We start from the raw sequence: 18,577 nt of genomic DNA on the forward strand, positions 1-18,577 counted from the left end.
GGCCGGTGGGCGGGATCTTGTCGGTACACTATCCTCACCTCCAAGCATGGTGAGGGGCCTTGATACTCTCGACTCCGTGCGCGATGACGGGGAGGGATCCTGTCTGCTACCAGCTGCGGTCACACTACCGTGGCGGACCGGTGAGCACTCTGAGCTCTTGCCGTACACACCCTCTTGTGTGCCCTACCCGTGCAGTGAAACACGTTGTGTGCGGGCTATGTGGCCGTGGCAGCTCAGCAATAATGGAGTCGTCGATCGCCCGGTGCGATCATGCGGGATGATGCGTGATGCTACTGATGTCATACCGAACATAGTCTCCTCCGTATATGTGTGTGCCCAAAGGTAAGCGTATATAACCATGATATAAACGGCGTAAATCGAAGACATCACGTATATGATGATGTAAGTATCGTGAATCCAAGAGTCACACACGTAAAGCAACTAATCCAGTAGAGTAGAGCACTATAGATATGCATCTCTATGAACACGGATAAGCATAGCAAGAAAGAAAAGCATGCTAGACTAAGGTATAGATGTTAATCGTAGCAACATGTATCAAGTATCAAGTAACTAAACCAGGGAATATGCTAACTACCAATCACTAATAATCGCCTACAGGTATAGAATAAACTATAACCAGAGAAGAGAAAGATCTACCAATTACTAGTAAACATATATAAACTGCACATATCACAAGACAATATCAACAAGATAAGTCAAAGGGTACCCGCCTCAAATAGCAGGTACAATCCAAATCCGAAGTCGAGACGCCCGTCTCGAATCAGAGTCCTGTGTCAAACAACATATATATTTCATTTAGCTAAATTTAAATGAAATAGCTAAATAAAATTCTAAAAAAACTAAATTAGGGTAAAACCCTAATCACGTCATCATTATCCTTCCTAAACTAATCTAACAATTGATTAGGGTTTCCCCATTAGATTAGATACAGTCCAATATCCAACTAAACAATCACACTTAACTAAATCCAATGGTCGATTAGGATTAGTTACCTAATCCCTAATCACCCATTAGATTAGGAGATCCTATCAACCCATAAACCTAATTCGTATAGTAATACAATTTAACCCTAAACCAATACCTTACGTATCAATTAATACAACCATAATCCACATCTAAGTAGCTCACAGGGAATAGAACTCACCTCACTGATATGAAGCCTCTGCCGACAGCACAATGAGAGGAATTTCCTTGCTGGATCAAAGAAACCACAGCAACTCTGCTGAAATCCTCCCCCACTTCAACCGAAACCTCAATCACAGCAAAGAAGGAAACATCCCAGAACCGATCTGTGGGTTACAGCACGTAATTGGATCCGATCTCTCCTTCCTAGCTCAAAACCGAAAGAAGATATCACAATTCCAACAAGGATCAAAACCGAAACAAGCCCTAACCTCCAAGATCGGCAACCAGAGAGGGAAAAGAAGGAACCAGTTGCTTACCTTCGAAACCCTAGGGCATCTTCAAGTCGGCGATCGGATCGGGGAAGAGAGGGTCGGCAGAAACGAGAAGAAAGATCGGGGAAGGGTTGAGCAGAGGAAATCAAGATGATCCTTGTCTCCTTGATTGATCTCCGGCAAGCTCCGCAGATAGATCTACACCGGCGATCGTCGGCGTCGACTCGTCCACGCTCGGCGTCGGTTCGTCCCCGTGAGAGTCTTCAGAAAGATTAGAGCGAGGAGGAGGAGGCTTCGGCTGGATCTGGGCTTACTAGGCGTCGATGCCGGCCGAAGGAGATCACCGGAGCTCTCGGCTTGCTTCGGCGTCGCCCGTCCGCGAGAGAACAGAGAGAGGAAGAGGAAGAGGGGAGATCGGGGAAGGCAAGTAGGGATCGGCGGTTTTGGGGGAAAAGAAATAAGGAAAAAGGAATTATATAAATAACCATTTCCTCATTTAAACGGGTATCCCAACTCGGCTTTATCCGTACCCGAAACTAATCCCCGCAAAACCCGTCGTACGAGCTCCGAAAAATTCCCAGAAAATTTCTAAAAATTCCGGAAAAATTTTATAAGGCTATTTCTGCAATAACCCTATTTATTTAAATTTTCCGAGATCTCACATCCTCCCCTACTAATAAAAATTTGGTCCCCAAATTTCGCTATAGCCAACAGCAAATACTAGGATATAACCAAACTGTATAAACGCTGAAGAAGCTCTAACCCACATACCTCAAGTAAAAAGATGGGGGTATCGAGCTCGGATCGTATCCTCCAGCTCCCAAGTAGCCTCCGCGTCAGAATGATGCTGCCATCCGACTTTAACCAGCCGGACAGTCTTGTTCCGTAGCTGACGCTCTCTGTGGTCCAGAATCCATACCGGAACCTCCTCGTAAGTGACGTCAGACTGAATAAGAACGGATACATCTGACAGAACATGTGCCGGATCGGATACGTATCTCCTCAGCATAAATACAGGGAATACATCGTGGATGCCAGCTAGAGATGGTGTTAGCGCCAAACGGTAAGCTACTGCTCCAATCCTCTCCAAGATCTGGAATGACCCAATATATCGTGGAGCTAACTTACCTCGAAGACCAAATCTCTTCACCCCTTTCTTGGGTGAAACTCTCAAAAATATATGATCACCAATAGAGAACTCCAGGGGTCTCCGTCTACGTCGGCATAACTCTTCGGCGGTCACGAGCCTCGACATCCTCCGTCGATAGTGCGACTAACTGCATCCTGCTGAGCTCGCTGAGGTCCTATCAGTGGGCCTCCCACCTCTTCCCGGAGGATGGGTGTCCTGAGCCTACCATACAACGCCTCAAGCGGTGCCATCCGGATGGCCGAATGATAGCTGTTGTTGTGGCGAACTCCACTAATGGCGGTGGTCCTCCCAGCGCCTCCAAATCCATAACGCAAGACCTCGGCAAGTCCTCTAAAGTCAGATGGTCCGCTCATTGTCCGTCATCTGCGGATGGAATGCGATCTTGAAGCAATTTGTGTGCCCAAGGCTGCTGCAAACTCTGCGAATCGGGCGTGAACCGTGGGTCTCTATCGATATGATGCTCGAAGGAACACCATGTAATCTAATAATCTCACGACAATATAACTCAGCTAATCAATCCAGAGAATCGGTCTTAGGATCGCTAAAGTGTGCGAATTGGTTAATCTAATGATTACCCAAATCGCATCACAGCCCCTCGTCTAGGCAAACCAACCACGAAGTCCATAGTAATGTGCTCCCACTTCCACTCGGGAATAGGGATCCTCTGAAGTAATCCAGCAGGTCTCCGGTGCTCGGCCTTCACCTGCTGACAGACAAGACATCTAGCTACAAAATCTGCGATGTCTTTCTTCATACTGTTCCACCAATAGGAACGCCTCAAATCATGATACATACGGGTCCCACAGGTGGATAGCAAATCTAGAACGATGAGCCTCCGAAGTAACTCCTCCATGACCGGGTGAGGACACATAATCGCCTCGGAAATAAACAATACCCCGACATCTCGTGTAAACTCGGTCTGCTGTCCGGAAGCTATCTGGCTGCTAATGAATAAATCTTGATCTCGGCTGGGCCTCTCGAATCCTCATCCTAATCGACGGTGAGCAACCATGGTTACAAGAATACCTGCTCTGTAGTCCACTCCTCCTCAAGGCCCAACTCGTGAATCCCAGAATCAAGTCCGTGGCGTAACTCGATGACAAGCTAAAGTCCCTCTGGACTTCCTCAATGCATCGGCAACCACATTAGCTTTACGGATGGTAGCTAATAGTACAATCATAATCCTCCGGAACTCCATCCATCTCCTCTGCCGGAGATTGAGTTCCTTACGGTGAAAATATATTTGAGACTCTTATGATCGGTGAGAATCTCAAAAGTAATACCATAAAGATGATGTCGCCAATCTTGAAAAAATAATAGCGGCTAGCTCTAAATCATGTCTTGGGTAGTTCTTCTCATGCTCCTTCAACCGAGAAGCAGGAGACTACCCTATCTTCCATCAAAGCAGTGCCCAAGCCACGAAGAGATCGTCATGTCTGATATGAATCCGTCATCACGGAAGGTAAAACCAAAGCGGTGCTGATACTAATCTCCTTGACTCTGGAAGGCGGTCTCGCAAGCCTCTGTCACGTGAACTTCACGCCTTTCCTAGTCAGACGTGTCAATGGCATAGCAATCTTGGAGAAACCCTCAACGAATTGTCGGTAATATCCACGAGCCAAGCTGCGAATCTCTTGGGTGACTTGGTAGTCCTCTCGGAGCAGAAACTCGGACGCTACATCGAGCCTTGATGATAGTTTCGGCTCAGTGCTCGAGCGGTTTACAATAATAACAATTGTTGTCGGTGCATGCGGTGATGTGATCTGGGATCCATATCAAGTGCATTAAGAGTCACCGATGGCATTTCGGTTACTGTGAGAAGACCGCAACATCCCGATGAGCGACATCACGACAGGGTTCGGCGGATGACCTAAGTACTGACCCATCGGGTGATTTCTCTGCTGCGATGATGCATGGGCTCTGGATCCGTCCGAAGTCCGATCAATCGCTTTCTTTTCTTATCATTTGCTCTCTCTTGAGTACTAAATCATAAGAGCTCTATCCAGAGCCTCGTATATGATGAATGACCAAAATCGGCAATCTACACTGAAGATGCTCGTCCGGTCCTGGACAAACTAAAGCATCTGAGATCTGTCGCCAACCAACTCAGACGTCCGGCCAGGTTAAATTGACATTATACTCCATCATCGGCGGTTATTACGTCGAAGACTCGGAAATCCGAGGTGTCATCGATACGCCGGAAAACACCGACTCTCGAATGCCTCTAAATCTCAGTATATATAACATCTTTGCTACTATAATCGGCGTTGTGTGTCCCCGGATCTCCCCGTCTAAGTAAGTGGTAGCGACCATTCGGCCTTCTCCCACTTGGGCGGGCCATGTAAAGAATGTCCGCTCCATAGTCTCAATCCAGGGGTGGCTATGCTCGGATCGATCTCCCAGCGGAATAATGTGAATCGGCTCTTCGCCGACTCTGCTAAGGTGGGATCCGTGCACGTGCTGTAACTATGTCGGTGGGCATCACTGCAGCACTGGGCGGAACCACCGGGACTGCTCCTATAGGTAGTCTTGATGGCGGAACTACCGAGTAGACATATGTAGGGGCCCTTTGAGGAGTGCGGTGGGTGGGTCAAGGTGAGGACAGACCGGTCTGCCGTCTTGGTGCCGAATATGTAATGTCGGCACATGTGTCTGCGGTCAAGTACGCATGTGAGCCACGGCTAGAGAGGGGTGTCGGGTCTGCGGGTACGGTGATGGGAGGTCTTGAATATGCGGTGGTACCACGGGTGGTACGGTCGAGTAGAGTACCTCGGCGTCGGAACTATCGGGATCGTCTGTGAGCGTACCCACAGATGACCGGAGGAGTGCCTTGGCGGACGGGCTCAGCTCTAGCGGACCTCTCGAAGACTCTATCTCGGGAGAATCTAACGGCCTCTTCGTGGCCGTCTCGGTGCTTGCACGTGTAGGTGGCATATCTGTAAAGAAATATTACCCAAATATCACTACAAGTATAAGAACTGAAAAATTACCTAAATTACCTATTTGCCGTCTGGAGATATCCTGTCGCTGCTTAGCCCCAAATAGATCCAATAAAACCTCGTCAAAATGCCTCGGAATTCCGAAACGAGAAAATCGACGGAAACCCGTACAATCCGAAAATATCCAGATACGCACGCAAAACTCGTAAGAACAAGTATTAGAACTGCTCTGATACCAAATAAATTGTCACGCCCCAGGTAGTCCCTGTCCGAAGAAATTTCGACAGCATCTCCCCTGTACGGCGGACAATATGAATCTCAGTATACATATATCTATACCTCGGCCACACTCGGCCGGAACAATACAATACAAGTAAGAAACAAACCACGCAGTTTATATCAATATTCCACACAGCTCAACATATAATCAATCCACGCAGTTTAATAAGGAAGAACGATATAAAACCAACAAAGATATACGTACACATCCTACTCCACTACAACAAAGAAAACAAATCCACGAAGTAGTGTGAAAATCTGCAGCGGAAAACAAAAGCAGCAAACCCAAAGGTTCGACATAAAGTCCACAATACAATCCCACAATACAAGTATATAAGATGCAAAAGCAAAATATAATCCGACAAAGAAAAATCCTCGCGATAATGGGGCTAGCGACTGGAATCTCTCCTGACGGCCTCAACCTGAAAAATAGTAACAACGGGGTGAGTTCAAGAACTCAGCAGGTAAACCAATAGACATGTACAGCAATATATATCCACCAGTAAAAACCTAAGGTACAGTCTCCTAAACCATAGGATCAATAGTACAGTTCTCTAACCATACAACCTACAGTACAGTTTCCTAACAGTACAACCTACGGTACAGTCTCCTAACAGTATAACAGATATGCATAGCTGAAATAAACTGTAATAACCAGCAATAGGCATAAAGTACAGTCTATAGCAAGAAAAATAAGAAAATGCATAACTGAAATAAACTGTACTCACCTGCGGACCTCCTATCAGGATAATAAGGTATAAAACCGAAAATAGCATATCTGTATGCATGTCAATCATATGCAATCACCAAAATGCATCAATCATAAATAATGCAATCATGCATATGATGCAAATGACATGTCCCGTCACCCCTCGCCATGCTCGGTAGTCTCACACGATGGTGAGACCAGGGTGGGTAAGTGTGACAACTGCACTCTGCCGTCACTACCGATGGTGGCCAGAGTGGGCGGGATCTTGTCAGTACACCTATCCTCCCGCCTCAAACATAGTGAGGGCGATGCTCTCAACTCCGATGCGATGGCGGGAGGGATCCTGTCTGCTACCACGCTGCGTCACACTACCCATGGCGGACCAAGGGAGCACTCAGAGCTCTTGCCATACACACCCTCGTGTGCCACTACCCATGCAGTGAAACACGTTGTGTGCAAGCCTATGTAGTCGGCCGACGAGCTCAACAATAATGGAGTCGTCAATCGCCCAGCATGCAATCATGCAGGATGATGCATGATGCTACAGTATGTCATACCTGAACATAGCCTCCTCCATATATGTGTGTGCCCAAAAGGTAAACGCATATATATAACCATGATATAAACAGCATAAATCCAAAGACATCACATATAACAATGATGTAAGTATCATGAATCCAAGAGCATGTATCACACATGTAAAGCAACTAATCCAGTAGAGTAGAGCACTATAGATATGCATCTCTATGAACACAGATAAGCATAGCAAGAAAGAAAAGCATGCTAGACTAAGGTATAGATGTTAATCGTAGCAACATGTATCAAGTATCAAGTAACTAAACCAGGGAATATGCTAACTACCAATCGCTAATAATCGCCTACAGGTATAGAATAAACTATAACCAGAGAAGAGAAAGATCTACCAATTACTAGTAAACATATATAAACTGCACATATCACAAGACAATATCAACAAGATAAGTCAAAGGGTACCCGCCTCAAATAGCAAGTACAATCCAAATCCGAAGTCGAGACGCCCGTCTCGAATCAGAGTCCTGTGTCAAACAACATATATATTTCATTTAGCTAAATTTAAATGAAATAGCTAAATAAAATTCTAAAAAACTAAATTAGGGTAAAACCCTAATCACGTCATCATTATCCTTCCTAAACTAATCTAACAATTGATTAGGGTTTCTCCATTAGATTAAATACAGTCCAATATCCAACTAAACAATCACACTTAACTTAACTAAATCCAATGGTCGATTAGGATTAGTTACCTAATCCCTAATCACCCAATTAGATTAGGAGATCCTATCAACCCATAAACCTAATTCGTATAGTAATACAATTTAACCCTAAACCAATACCTTACGTATCAATTAATACAACCATAATCCACATCTAAGTAGCTCACAGGGAATAGAACTCACCTCACTGATATGAAGCCTCTGCCGACAGCACAATGAGAGGAATTTCCTTGCTGGATCAAAGAAACCACAGCAACTCTGCTGAAATCCTCCCCCACTTCAACCGAAACCTCAATCACAGCAAAGAAGGAAACATCCCAGAACCGATCTGTGGGTTACAGCACGTAATTGGATCCGATCTCTCCTTCCTAGCTCAAAACCGAAAGAAGATATCACAATTCCAACAAGGATCAAAACCGAAACAAGCCCTAACCTCCAAGATCGCAACCAGAGAGGGAAAAGAAGGAACCAGTTGCTTACCTTCGAAACCCTAGGGCATTCAAGTCGGCGATCGGATCGGGGGAGAGAGGGTCGGCAGAAACGAGAAGAAAGATCGGGGAAGGGTTGAGCAGAGGAAATCAAGATGATCCTTGTCTCCTTGATTGATCTCCGGCAAGCTCCGCAGATAGATCTACACCGGCGATCGTCGGCGTCGACTCGTCCACGCTCGGCGTCGGTTCGTCCCCGTGAGAGTCTTCAGAAAGATTAGAGCGAGGAGGAGGAGGCTTCGGCTGGATCTGGGCTTACTAGGCGTCGATGCCGGCCGAAGGAGATCACCGGAGCTCTCGGCTTGCTTCGGCGTCGCCCGTCCGCGAGAGAACAGAGAGAGGAAGAGGAAGAGGGGAGATCGGGGAAGGCAAGTAGGGATCGGCGGTTTTGGGGGAAAAGAAATAAGGAAAAAGGAATTATATAAATAACCATTTCCTCATTTAAACGGGTATCCCAACTCGGCTTTATCCGTACCCGAAACTAATCCCCGCAAAACCCGTCGTACGAGCTCCGGAAAATTCCCAGAAAATTTCTAAAAATTCCGGAAAAATTTTATAAGGCTATTTCTGCAATAACCCTATTTATTTAAATTTTCCGAGATCTCACACCCGTAGCATATCCTCCAGGACTTGATTTACTCGTTCTGTTTGCCCATCTGTGTAAGGATGAAATGTTGTGTGATAACCATGATTTTGACTATATTATCTTGATTCATAATGCATGTTTTTAATGATATTTTCATAACTTAAAGTCATATTTACTCTACATTTTATAATTTCATTCTATCTTGGACCTAATTTCAAATTAGCCTATTTTCATGGTATTTGATGCTAATATTTGTTTATTATTTTGTAGGCATCAAAAGGGTCATGGATCTAATCAAATCAGACCACATTTGGGCTCAAATCTAGGGAAATGAGGTGATCAAGCTTTGGATCGATTTGGATCGTTCATTGAAGATCGGAGAGATCTACACCATCCGTTGAAGATCCGGCTCATCTAACCTAATGAGGAGTAGATCTGGACCATAGATGAAGATCAGTAATGTTGGATCAGATTTTGGGCTATTTTTCACCGTTGATTGAGCCTTGATCATTCTCAGCCGTTGGATCAAATTTGAAAGGGATATAAAAGCAAAGAGAAGCTACAATACCTTTGGGAGCTCGCCGATTTCCGCGACACCTCCACTGTTCACCCTTCGTCTTCGTCCCCGTTGCAGCTTCCCATTCCACTTCCAGATCTGAACTTCATCCTTATTCATCTCCGGCGAAACCCTAGTGATCCGGCGACCAGCAAACGAAGTGTAGAGCAGCGATTTAGGGGCATTCCTCGGTTGTGATCCTGTTGCCCGTGAGCTTCATCCAAGCCATATTTAGGGGCGTTCTCTGAACTGAGCTTCAACCATTCTCTCTGGGGGATTTAGGGGCGTTCCTCGGTTCTCCAGAGATCAATCCATCTTCACTTCCACCTCGCGTTCCAGTTGCAGCAAGAGTGCTCTGTTTTCTTCATCGACTGGAGAATTTAAATGATTCTGAGCTTGAGAGGCGTTCCCAGTAGCCCTGGATATCTTCTAAGTGTGCTTGGATCCAGTGGGTTGCTGTTGTTTGCTCAAGAGGCGTTCCCAGTAGCAAACACAGTGGCACGGTAGTGAGGAGAGGTTTAGTTTCGGGTTTGTGAGTGGAATGTCATTTAGGTTTTGTTTCCCTTATCTTTGCTTCTTAATTATCCATGAACTCGCTCAGATCTTAAGATCTGATAGTTAGATTGCATTTTAATCTTTGTTTTTACATTTCCCGTTTCAGTCTTAGATTTAGTTCTTTCTGCAATTCTATTTCTGGAATTCTGTTTGTGAATCTAAACTTGATGATCTTCTGTAATTCAGATTTTGTTCAGCTTCTTAATTCTTGCAATTGATCTTGGTTTGAATTTTTATATTCTAGTTTGCATTTAATCCATTCCTAGATCAAATTCCTTGATCTGAACATCTAATTGTTGTAATTGTGATCATGCTAGTATGATGAATGCTCAATTCGTGTATGTAATGGAAGATTTCAGTGACTGCTGTAAATATGAATTCTTAGTGTTTGAATGTTTTATTACTGAGAATGAAATGGAGAATAAATTAATTGATGCATTTGATACAATGCTACATGATAGTTTGATTTAATTGTTGTTTAATTAATGAGTGGAATAGAATCATGTTTAAATGAGACGGATCTTTCTTGAATCTATTTTTGATCTTATTAGATGAATTTAATTTGAATTGTGAGTTTAATGGAAGTGCTTAGTTGACCTCGTTAATGTAATAATTCGATTTGAAGCAATTCTAGAATTAGCACGCATTTACTAGTCAATCCTTGGAAAAAAATACGACTTGGGACTCCTTACTACACTTGTTATTTTAGTTACAATGAGTTTCAATCATAATTAATTTGGAGCATCTCGTGACATGCAAAAAGGCCGACACCAAATTTTGGCGCCGTTGCTGGGGAGCAACTAAATAGTAGTGTGTGTTTAATTTTAGATTATGCATTGATTGATTTTATTTGTTAGCATGTTGATTGATTTGATTGCTAATTTCTTTTTGTATTTTCATGTTGGTTTGTTCTTGAATTTTTAAGTGCTTTTACTGTTCATGTTTTCATGTGTATGAAACTTTATGCTTTTGAATCTTCTAATTTTGATTGCTAGTGTTGTACTGAAGAACAGGATATTTCAGTAGCATGGATCCATATTTTCAGAATTTTGGAGGTGGAATGAAAAATCAATATTTTCAGCCTGATTATCAATTTGACCCAAACATGGATCAACAAAATAGGTATGAGTCATTTTCAAATGGTTTTAATGCTAATTGGGTGGATAATTTATGTTTCAGGTATGAAAGTGCACAAGGATCATTTATTGAATCCTATCCAATCTACCAGAGTTCATATGGGTTCCAAGAAGTTTCAACAAATTTTATACCACATTCTTTTTAATAAAATGATCCTCAGATGGATGAGTCAACATGGAAACTCAGGGAGATTATGCAACAAATGAGTGAGCATCAAGAGCAACAATTTTCAAGGATACAGAACATACAGATTTAGTTAGATCAAATTACATCATCCATCAATCAACTGCAAGCACGAAATTCCAGTGTAGAGATGGAAAGTAGCGATTCTATTAGGCATGACCCTACTCCCATCACTTCACATGCTTTTTCTAGTAATTTTTGTGATAATGATGAATTTATGCAAATTTCTGATCCTAAGGATTTTGTTGTTGAAAATGTTGATAGTGATTCAGGTTCTGAACACGTTTTTGAAGATGATTTAAGTGTAGGGGAGTGCTTACTGGAAGCATTACCTCAAGAATCACCAAGAATTGAGGATGAAAGTGTAGGGACTAGTGCTATGGAGCCAAGCACCCAAGGATCACCACAGGAGGTTGAACATTCACCAGAACCAGAGCTTGAGCATTCATTTGATGAGGAAGAGGTAACAATCATCACTCCAGGTACCTCTCAAGATGACAAGGTGAGTATTGTTTGTGATTTTTCAGAAAATTTCATAGAGGTACCGTTCATTGATTTCATTAGGTGTGATCCATTTCTTGATAAATTTTCTACCCACACTAATATTCTCCTATCTTTTTATCCCACATGTATATGGGAGGTCTTGTCTTTTAATGTTATTGTAGGAGAATACAAGCTTCCGGAGTGGATGCTTGAACTAAACCGCCTCAGACCTCCAGAAAGAATTTTCAAGGGAAAAAGGATTAATAAGAAGAATTTGAGTAGAACCATGATTACTCCACTTCCGGGGTGACTACTTCTTTTGAATTTTCTTCAACCACCGGGAATGAAAGGGGAGTTGGTTCCAATTTTGCTTTCTCTTGCATTTTAATTCATGCTTTGTGTCTAATAAATTCCTTATACATTTCTTTAGTTTTATACTTTGCATTTGCACTTTGTTTTTACATTTTGCAATTTGTTTCCATACATTGCATTTTGCTTAGTTTACATAGCGTGCCATTTTGAATAATAGTCTCCATGGAATTTTCTAGTAATATTTTTAAGATAGTAAAAGCTTCTTAAATTTGATCATCGATATTAGGTCATATGACAGGATTGGATGCTTTTCTTGCATGATATTGGTTAATTTGGTGGTGGATACTAATTTGATCAATTGAGCTTGATTGCATAAAAAAATACCTAAAGAGGACCACTTTAAGCCTACACTCTATTATTTTCTTTGTGTGACATGCACTCATAGCAATTGAAACTCTAGAACTTGCTTAGTTTATTTTTAAAGTCACAATAACATTGGTATGCATGGAAATTGAGGATTTTTATCATTTTTGTTCCATCATATTTTTCTATTACCTTATCTCCATAATTTTCTTGAAACATTATTCTCTTGCATTTTAACCTTTGATTACCTTTGCTTGGTCCATTTCATTGAGGGTTTTGGTTGATTATCTTGATGAGTTAGATTGCTAAGATGAACAATGATTTAAGTGTGGGGGAAGATACATAAGTTATGAGGTCATGGAGGTTCCTAATACAAGTTGATTGGAAATTATGGAATTGTGAAATCATTTGTTGTAGAATCTAATTTTTGGAATTAGACTTTTCTGCTATAACTGTTTATTTGAAATGCAAGGATTTGGATGAAATCAGAGGTATGGAAGGTTTCGGATGACTCAATGTTTTCCTATTGATGCTTGATGTGTAAAATGTGCAGTAATTAATGCAGGAATTTGAAAATTCTGTTCTTTAGTTCTGTTGGTTCAGAAGTTTGATGTATTAAACCAAAGGTGCAGGAGCTGTGGATAGCTGAATACTCTTATTAATTTCCCATTCGTATGCTAGAGTATAAGAAATTTACTGGAAAAAGGGAAGAGTTGCTGAGTAAGGCACTAAAGTATGGAAGGAAAGCAAGAATTCTTGAATTGAAGAGATTAGTTCCATATTAAAAGCTTCATAGCTAGCATTCTCGAAATTCTAGAGGACTTATCAAGTTGTTTTGGTTGACAAGAGGGAGAAGGAAAGAAACAAAAGTGAGAGCAGAACTCTGGAATCAAATGCAAATTGATTGGTGTCAAACTTTGTTCCCTTGTTGACATTGTATGCTTCAAGCTGAATTCACTCTAAGTATTCATTGCTGATACTTAATTCAGCAAATTGAAGTTGTTTGTATTTTTGGAATCTGGAGAAAATGGTCACTGCAGAAACAGAGAGGGATTCTGAATTTAGAGTCTTAATTGTGTGCCAATTTCCTCTTAAAATTCTCGAATCATTGAGAAACTTAGGCAAATGAATTGTATACTTAATGACAATTGGTGTGTCATTCTTTCCAAGCTTACACTGAATTAAAAGTCTGGAGGGTCATGAGATCTGGAAAATATATATATAAAAAAAGAGAATGCTGAATCTGAGTTTCAGAAATTACTGAACAATTTGGAACAGGATTTTATGGGCTATAGCAGAATTCAGTTTGATCCTTCATCTATTGATTTCTTGGTGCAAATTCTTCATGCTAATTCTGGACGGCAAGCAAGTGCACTAATGCATGGTGAAGAAAAATAAAAAATTCAGAATCATCCTCAGTTTGGTTTTCATTTATGATTTTCATACTAATACAATACATGGAGGAAGATCTTTCTCCATAAGAAACTGGACATCAATTCTCATTGCAATTCTCAACTGAAGATTAGTGAAGCTGAATCAGAATTTTGTGAAGCGTGTTCTTTATCTGTAAATCTACAGCAATTACAGATTACAAGAATATTCAGCAAACTAATAGAATGAAGAGATGCTGGAATCCTTGATATTGTAAAAGTTGAATTGAGAAGTTCACAATCTCCCACATCAATCCAATTGTGAAACCAAATGAGATACAAATTAGAATCTATTTCTAAAGATATGAGGCACTTGGAAGCTGTAATCTTTGAGCTCACAACCTAAGTTGATTTTTTGACAGGATTTTGATAGTTTGGTTCTGAATTTGCTGAATTTTGTTACATCTGATTAATCAGTAATGATTTCCTGCAGAAACTACAACTCAATTGCGACAAAGATCAGTTCTAAAATTTGAGTATCAACTTGGTCTAATGTGTACAATTTCTATGACATTGCTGACATACTCTTTGAATCTGATTGTTTTATGACAGAATTGATATCTGTTGATGTTGAATTTCTAACAATGGGGTATTAAGGAACAAAAGCAAACAGAATTTAGCAATGCAGTTTGAGAGTTAACAGAAAATATTTGTAGATTGAATCTTGATTCTGAAATTAAATTTGAAAATTCAAATTTGGATCTGTAAGTTGCAGCACGTAAGTGAAGTGAAGTTCTTACTTCCCTATTGTCCTCTTTACCAAATTCCTTTGTGTTTTAAAATATGTAAGTCTAGAGAGCTGATTTTTGGAGAATATTCATGCTGAGCATCTAAACTGTTTGTGCCAAATATTAATGTTGTTATGACCTGCACTAGTCTGAATTCATCTACTTATCATTTCAATGCTTAATGATTCCTACTTTCCAGTTGAAGTAGTAATGAATTGAGTTGAAGTTACCCTGGAATTCCAATTCTGAAATTGAAGACTAAAGTTACAGAATTCAGAAAGTGAGACTGGAATTGGAAGCAACAAAAGTGTACAGACTGGGGTCAAATTCTGGAATTCTATAGCAGGGTCTATGGGCCTGCTCACTAAATTTTGAATTGTAGGAGTTCCTCAAGCTTGCATTCAAATCTGAATTCGGAGAATATAGAATGTTGGACTAGTTTGATTCATTGAAAGTGTGCTGAACTTGTTTTTCTGAAATTGGAAAATCTGCAGGAATGAATTCGAAGATGAAGGATGCTGATTTTTGAAAAGTTTCATGTTATAGATAAGAATGTTCATAAGTATTAGCTGTGCAGATTTTTGAAACTAGTATTAAGTTTAAAAGTATTTGATTATTCTATTGAGTCTGATTTATGAATCTGACCAACTAAACTTGAGTGCATGAATTTAGTAAATTGGCATTTCAAAAGTTAATCATTGTTGGAATTCTATGACATGGAGTTTGAAAACTGTTTTGGGAATGTCTGAATTGCATCAGTTGATGTTTCTTCCTTTCCAAATTAGCCTTAATACTGTGAATGCAGAATTTTGATAGGTTGCTGTTGTGTTCCATAATTTCTTCTCTTGTGTTCTAGTGAAGCAACATGAATGCATTTTTCAAGTGGATTGCAAAGGGAATGAAAATCTAAAGAGTTGTTAGAAACTACTGTTAGTTGAAGAAAAGAAAAGAAAACAAAACAACTTCAAGAGAAGCTCCTACACGTCTATTGTCAATTGATTAGAAGTTAGAAACAAAATGAATGCCTGAATCTGAATTCTCAATTGCTGATTTCCAGAATCTCGAATTCAGTTTTGCTTGTGTTAATTTCAGATGTTTCTGGAGTTGGTATCAAAATATGTGGACAGCCTTCACATCAATCTAAGCTATGGAATTCTGTTTTTATCCTTGCAGTTGCTGCTGTTGAAGACGTTTTGAAATGGAAATTGATTTCCTAGAGGATCCTAAAATTTGGAAGTGTAATTGAATCAAGCTGCTGGAGTGGAATTTGCTAATTTCTGAAGATTGTTGATGAAATCAGAAGTGGCTAGGAGCTGAGTTTCAAACTTTCTGTTGGAGCTCACTGGTGTACTAATTTTCTTGGACCAGATTTTCCCTACTAATGTAGTAATCCTGTGCATTTTGGAAATGAGGGGTTGCTGAAATAAGAATCAGAATTCAATTTCATTGAATCTGATTTTTGCTATTGTGAACTAGCAGCTACTGTATTTGATGCTCTACCTATTTCAAGTCTCTTTTGTGTGCAGAATGTTGAGACTGCAAGAAATCAAAGTGCTAATATTAAACATGGAAAATATCCTGCTGACTATATACTTCTGCTGCACATTCATTGAAGCTGAATTTATCTGAAGCTGAAGTAATGAAATCAGCAAACCAGCCCTAGTCCGGATTTTAATCTTTGAATCTGAGTAACAATTTACAAAAGATGAAGAATTCTGGTACAGCAGGAGGTCCTATCTTTTGTTATCCAAATGAAAGAATCACTTGCAGAGAGAAAAGAACCTGGAATCTGGATGCTGAGTGAAGAGCACTGATTTCTGTAAGTGTAATATCTGAATTGCATTTGTTGCTGCTGTGAAGAATTCTTAACTGCTGAGAAGACTTTTGGCTCTAAGTTTTGGGAACTTAATATGTCTATAAGATTCTGGGACTTCAGATATGAACTGATGTTTGAACTATTTTGTGGAATTGTGTGATGCATCACCTCTAATGATTTTGACTGCTTGAAGTGTTTTGAATCTGAATTACATCTTGATTGACATTGGATGAGGATACTGTGTATAGAAGAATTAAAACAAAAGTTTGATGTTTGATTCTACCAAAGACAGAAACAGAGAAATAGAAAGAAAAATCTGCAAAAATGAATACAAGGATTGTGTCTTGAAGAGTATCGAGTTTATTGGAAAGAATCATGTTGTGTTTCTTTGTCCGAGACGACCAACATTTTAAGTGTGGGGGAGGGAACTTTTCTTGGCAAGTTGATGTGAGATTATTTTAGTTTCAAAAGGCTGAAATTGAAGTGCAAAAATAGTGAAGAAAAAAAAACAGTGGCAAAATAAAAGAATATCAAGTGTGGAGATAAAGTATCAAAATTTTTGGATGACCAACAAATTGAAGGGGAGGTTAGCTTGGTCTTTTGAATTGAGAATGACAAATGGTATTCATCTCTTTTCACATCCAAAAGGTCAACTCATCAAGTATATTCCTCCAATACTCTCATTCTCTAATTTTCTTCATTAATGCCTTTTCTTTTGCTACTACATTCATTTCAATTGCTCTTCTTGCTTTCAATTCTTGTTGATAAAATCCTTTTGATTCATGTATACTATGTCTTATAGTGGTGGATAATTAGAAAATAAGCAAGCTTATGGTAGTGAAATGTTGTGAGTTGCATTGAGTGAGCTCCACATATATGTAATTTTGAGTGTGAGAGCTAGAATAGGTAAATCCCGTGTGAGATTACAACTTGCTTAATTTTTCAATTGGATTGAAACTACCATATCTACTGATTATTGTTTGGATTGTATTCATGATTGTTTGTGATCTTTAAGATGACCTTAGTTAAATTCTTTTTACTATCTTCTAGGTATTGCTAGGGGAATTTGTGTGGAGATGTTTTTTTTAGTTTTCTTGACTTGAACGGGACGTCCAAGATTAAGTGTGAGGGATTTGATAACCATGATTTTGGCTATATTATCTTGATTCATAATGCATGTTTTTAATGATATTTTCATAGATTAAAGTTATATTTACTATACATTTCATAATTTCATTCTATCTTGGACCTAATTGCAAATTAGTCTATTTTCTGATATTTGATGCTAATATTTGTTTATTATTTTGTAGGCATCAAAAGGGTCATGGACCCGATCAAATCAGACCACATTTGCGCTTAAATTTAGGGAAACGAGATGATCAAGCTTTGGATCAATTTGGACCGTTCATTGAAGATCGGAGAGATCTACACCATCCGTTGAAGATCTGACTCATCTAACCTAATGAGGAGTAGATATGGACCATAGATGAAGATCAGTACTGTTGGATCGGATTTTGGGCTATTTTTCACCGTTGATTGAGCCTTGATCATTCTCAGCCGTTGGATCAAATTTGAAAAGGATATAAAAGCAAAGAGAAGCTACAGTACCCTTGGGAGCTCGGCAATTTCCGCGACACCGCCACTGTTCACCCTTCGTCTTCGTCCCCGTCGCAGCTTCCCATTCCAGTTCCAGATCTGAACTTCATCCTTATTCATCTCCGGTGAAACCCTAGTGATCCGACGTCCAGCAAACGAAGCGTAGAGCAACGATTTAGGGGCGTTGCTCGGTTGTGATCCTGCTGTCTGTGAGCTTCATCCAAGCCAAATTTAGGGGTGTTCTCCGATCTGAGCTTCAGCCATTCTCTCTGGGGGATTTAGGGGCGTTCCTCGATTCTCCAGAGATCAATCCATCTTCACTTCCACCTCGCGTTTTGGTTGCAGCAAGAGTGCTCTGTTTTCTTCGTCGGCTGGAGAATTCAAATGATTCCGAGCTCGAGCGGTGTTCCCAGTAACCCTGGATATCTTCTGAGTGCGCTTGGATCCAGTGGGTTGTTGTTGTTTGCTCAAGAGGCGTTCCCAGTAGCAAACACAGTGGTACGGTAGTGAGGAGAGGTTTAGTTTCGGGTTTGTGAGTGGAATGCCATTTAGGTTTTGTTTCCCTTATCTTTACTTCTGAATTATCCATGAACTCG

General features: G+C 40.5%; 2 long non-coding RNA genes across 2 annotated transcripts; both read right to left on the reverse strand.

The window, feature by feature from the left end:
• Positions 1-508: 508 nt before the first annotated feature.
• On the reverse strand, positions 509-1,482 carry LOC121990159. Its single transcript, XR_006114487.1, has 3 exons — positions 1,464-1,482; positions 1,166-1,350; positions 509-789 (listed from the first exon to the last, which is right to left on the reverse strand). It is a non-coding gene; the product is annotated as an uncharacterized LOC121990159 (long non-coding RNA).
• Positions 1,483-7,504: 6,022 nt separating this feature from the next.
• LOC121990160 lies at positions 7,505-8,638 on the reverse strand. Its single transcript, XR_006114488.1, has 3 exons — positions 8,229-8,638; positions 7,932-8,116; positions 7,505-7,550 (listed from the first exon to the last, which is right to left on the reverse strand). It is a non-coding gene; the product is annotated as an uncharacterized LOC121990160 (long non-coding RNA).
• Between the last annotated feature and the right edge of the window lie 9,939 nt (positions 8,639-18,577).

This window comes from Zingiber officinale, chromosome 6B (assembly GCF_018446385.1).
Source record: "Zingiber officinale cultivar Zhangliang chromosome 6B, Zo_v1.1, whole genome shotgun sequence".
NCBI classification, from domain to species: domain Eukaryota; kingdom Viridiplantae; phylum Streptophyta; class Magnoliopsida; order Zingiberales; family Zingiberaceae; genus Zingiber; species Zingiber officinale.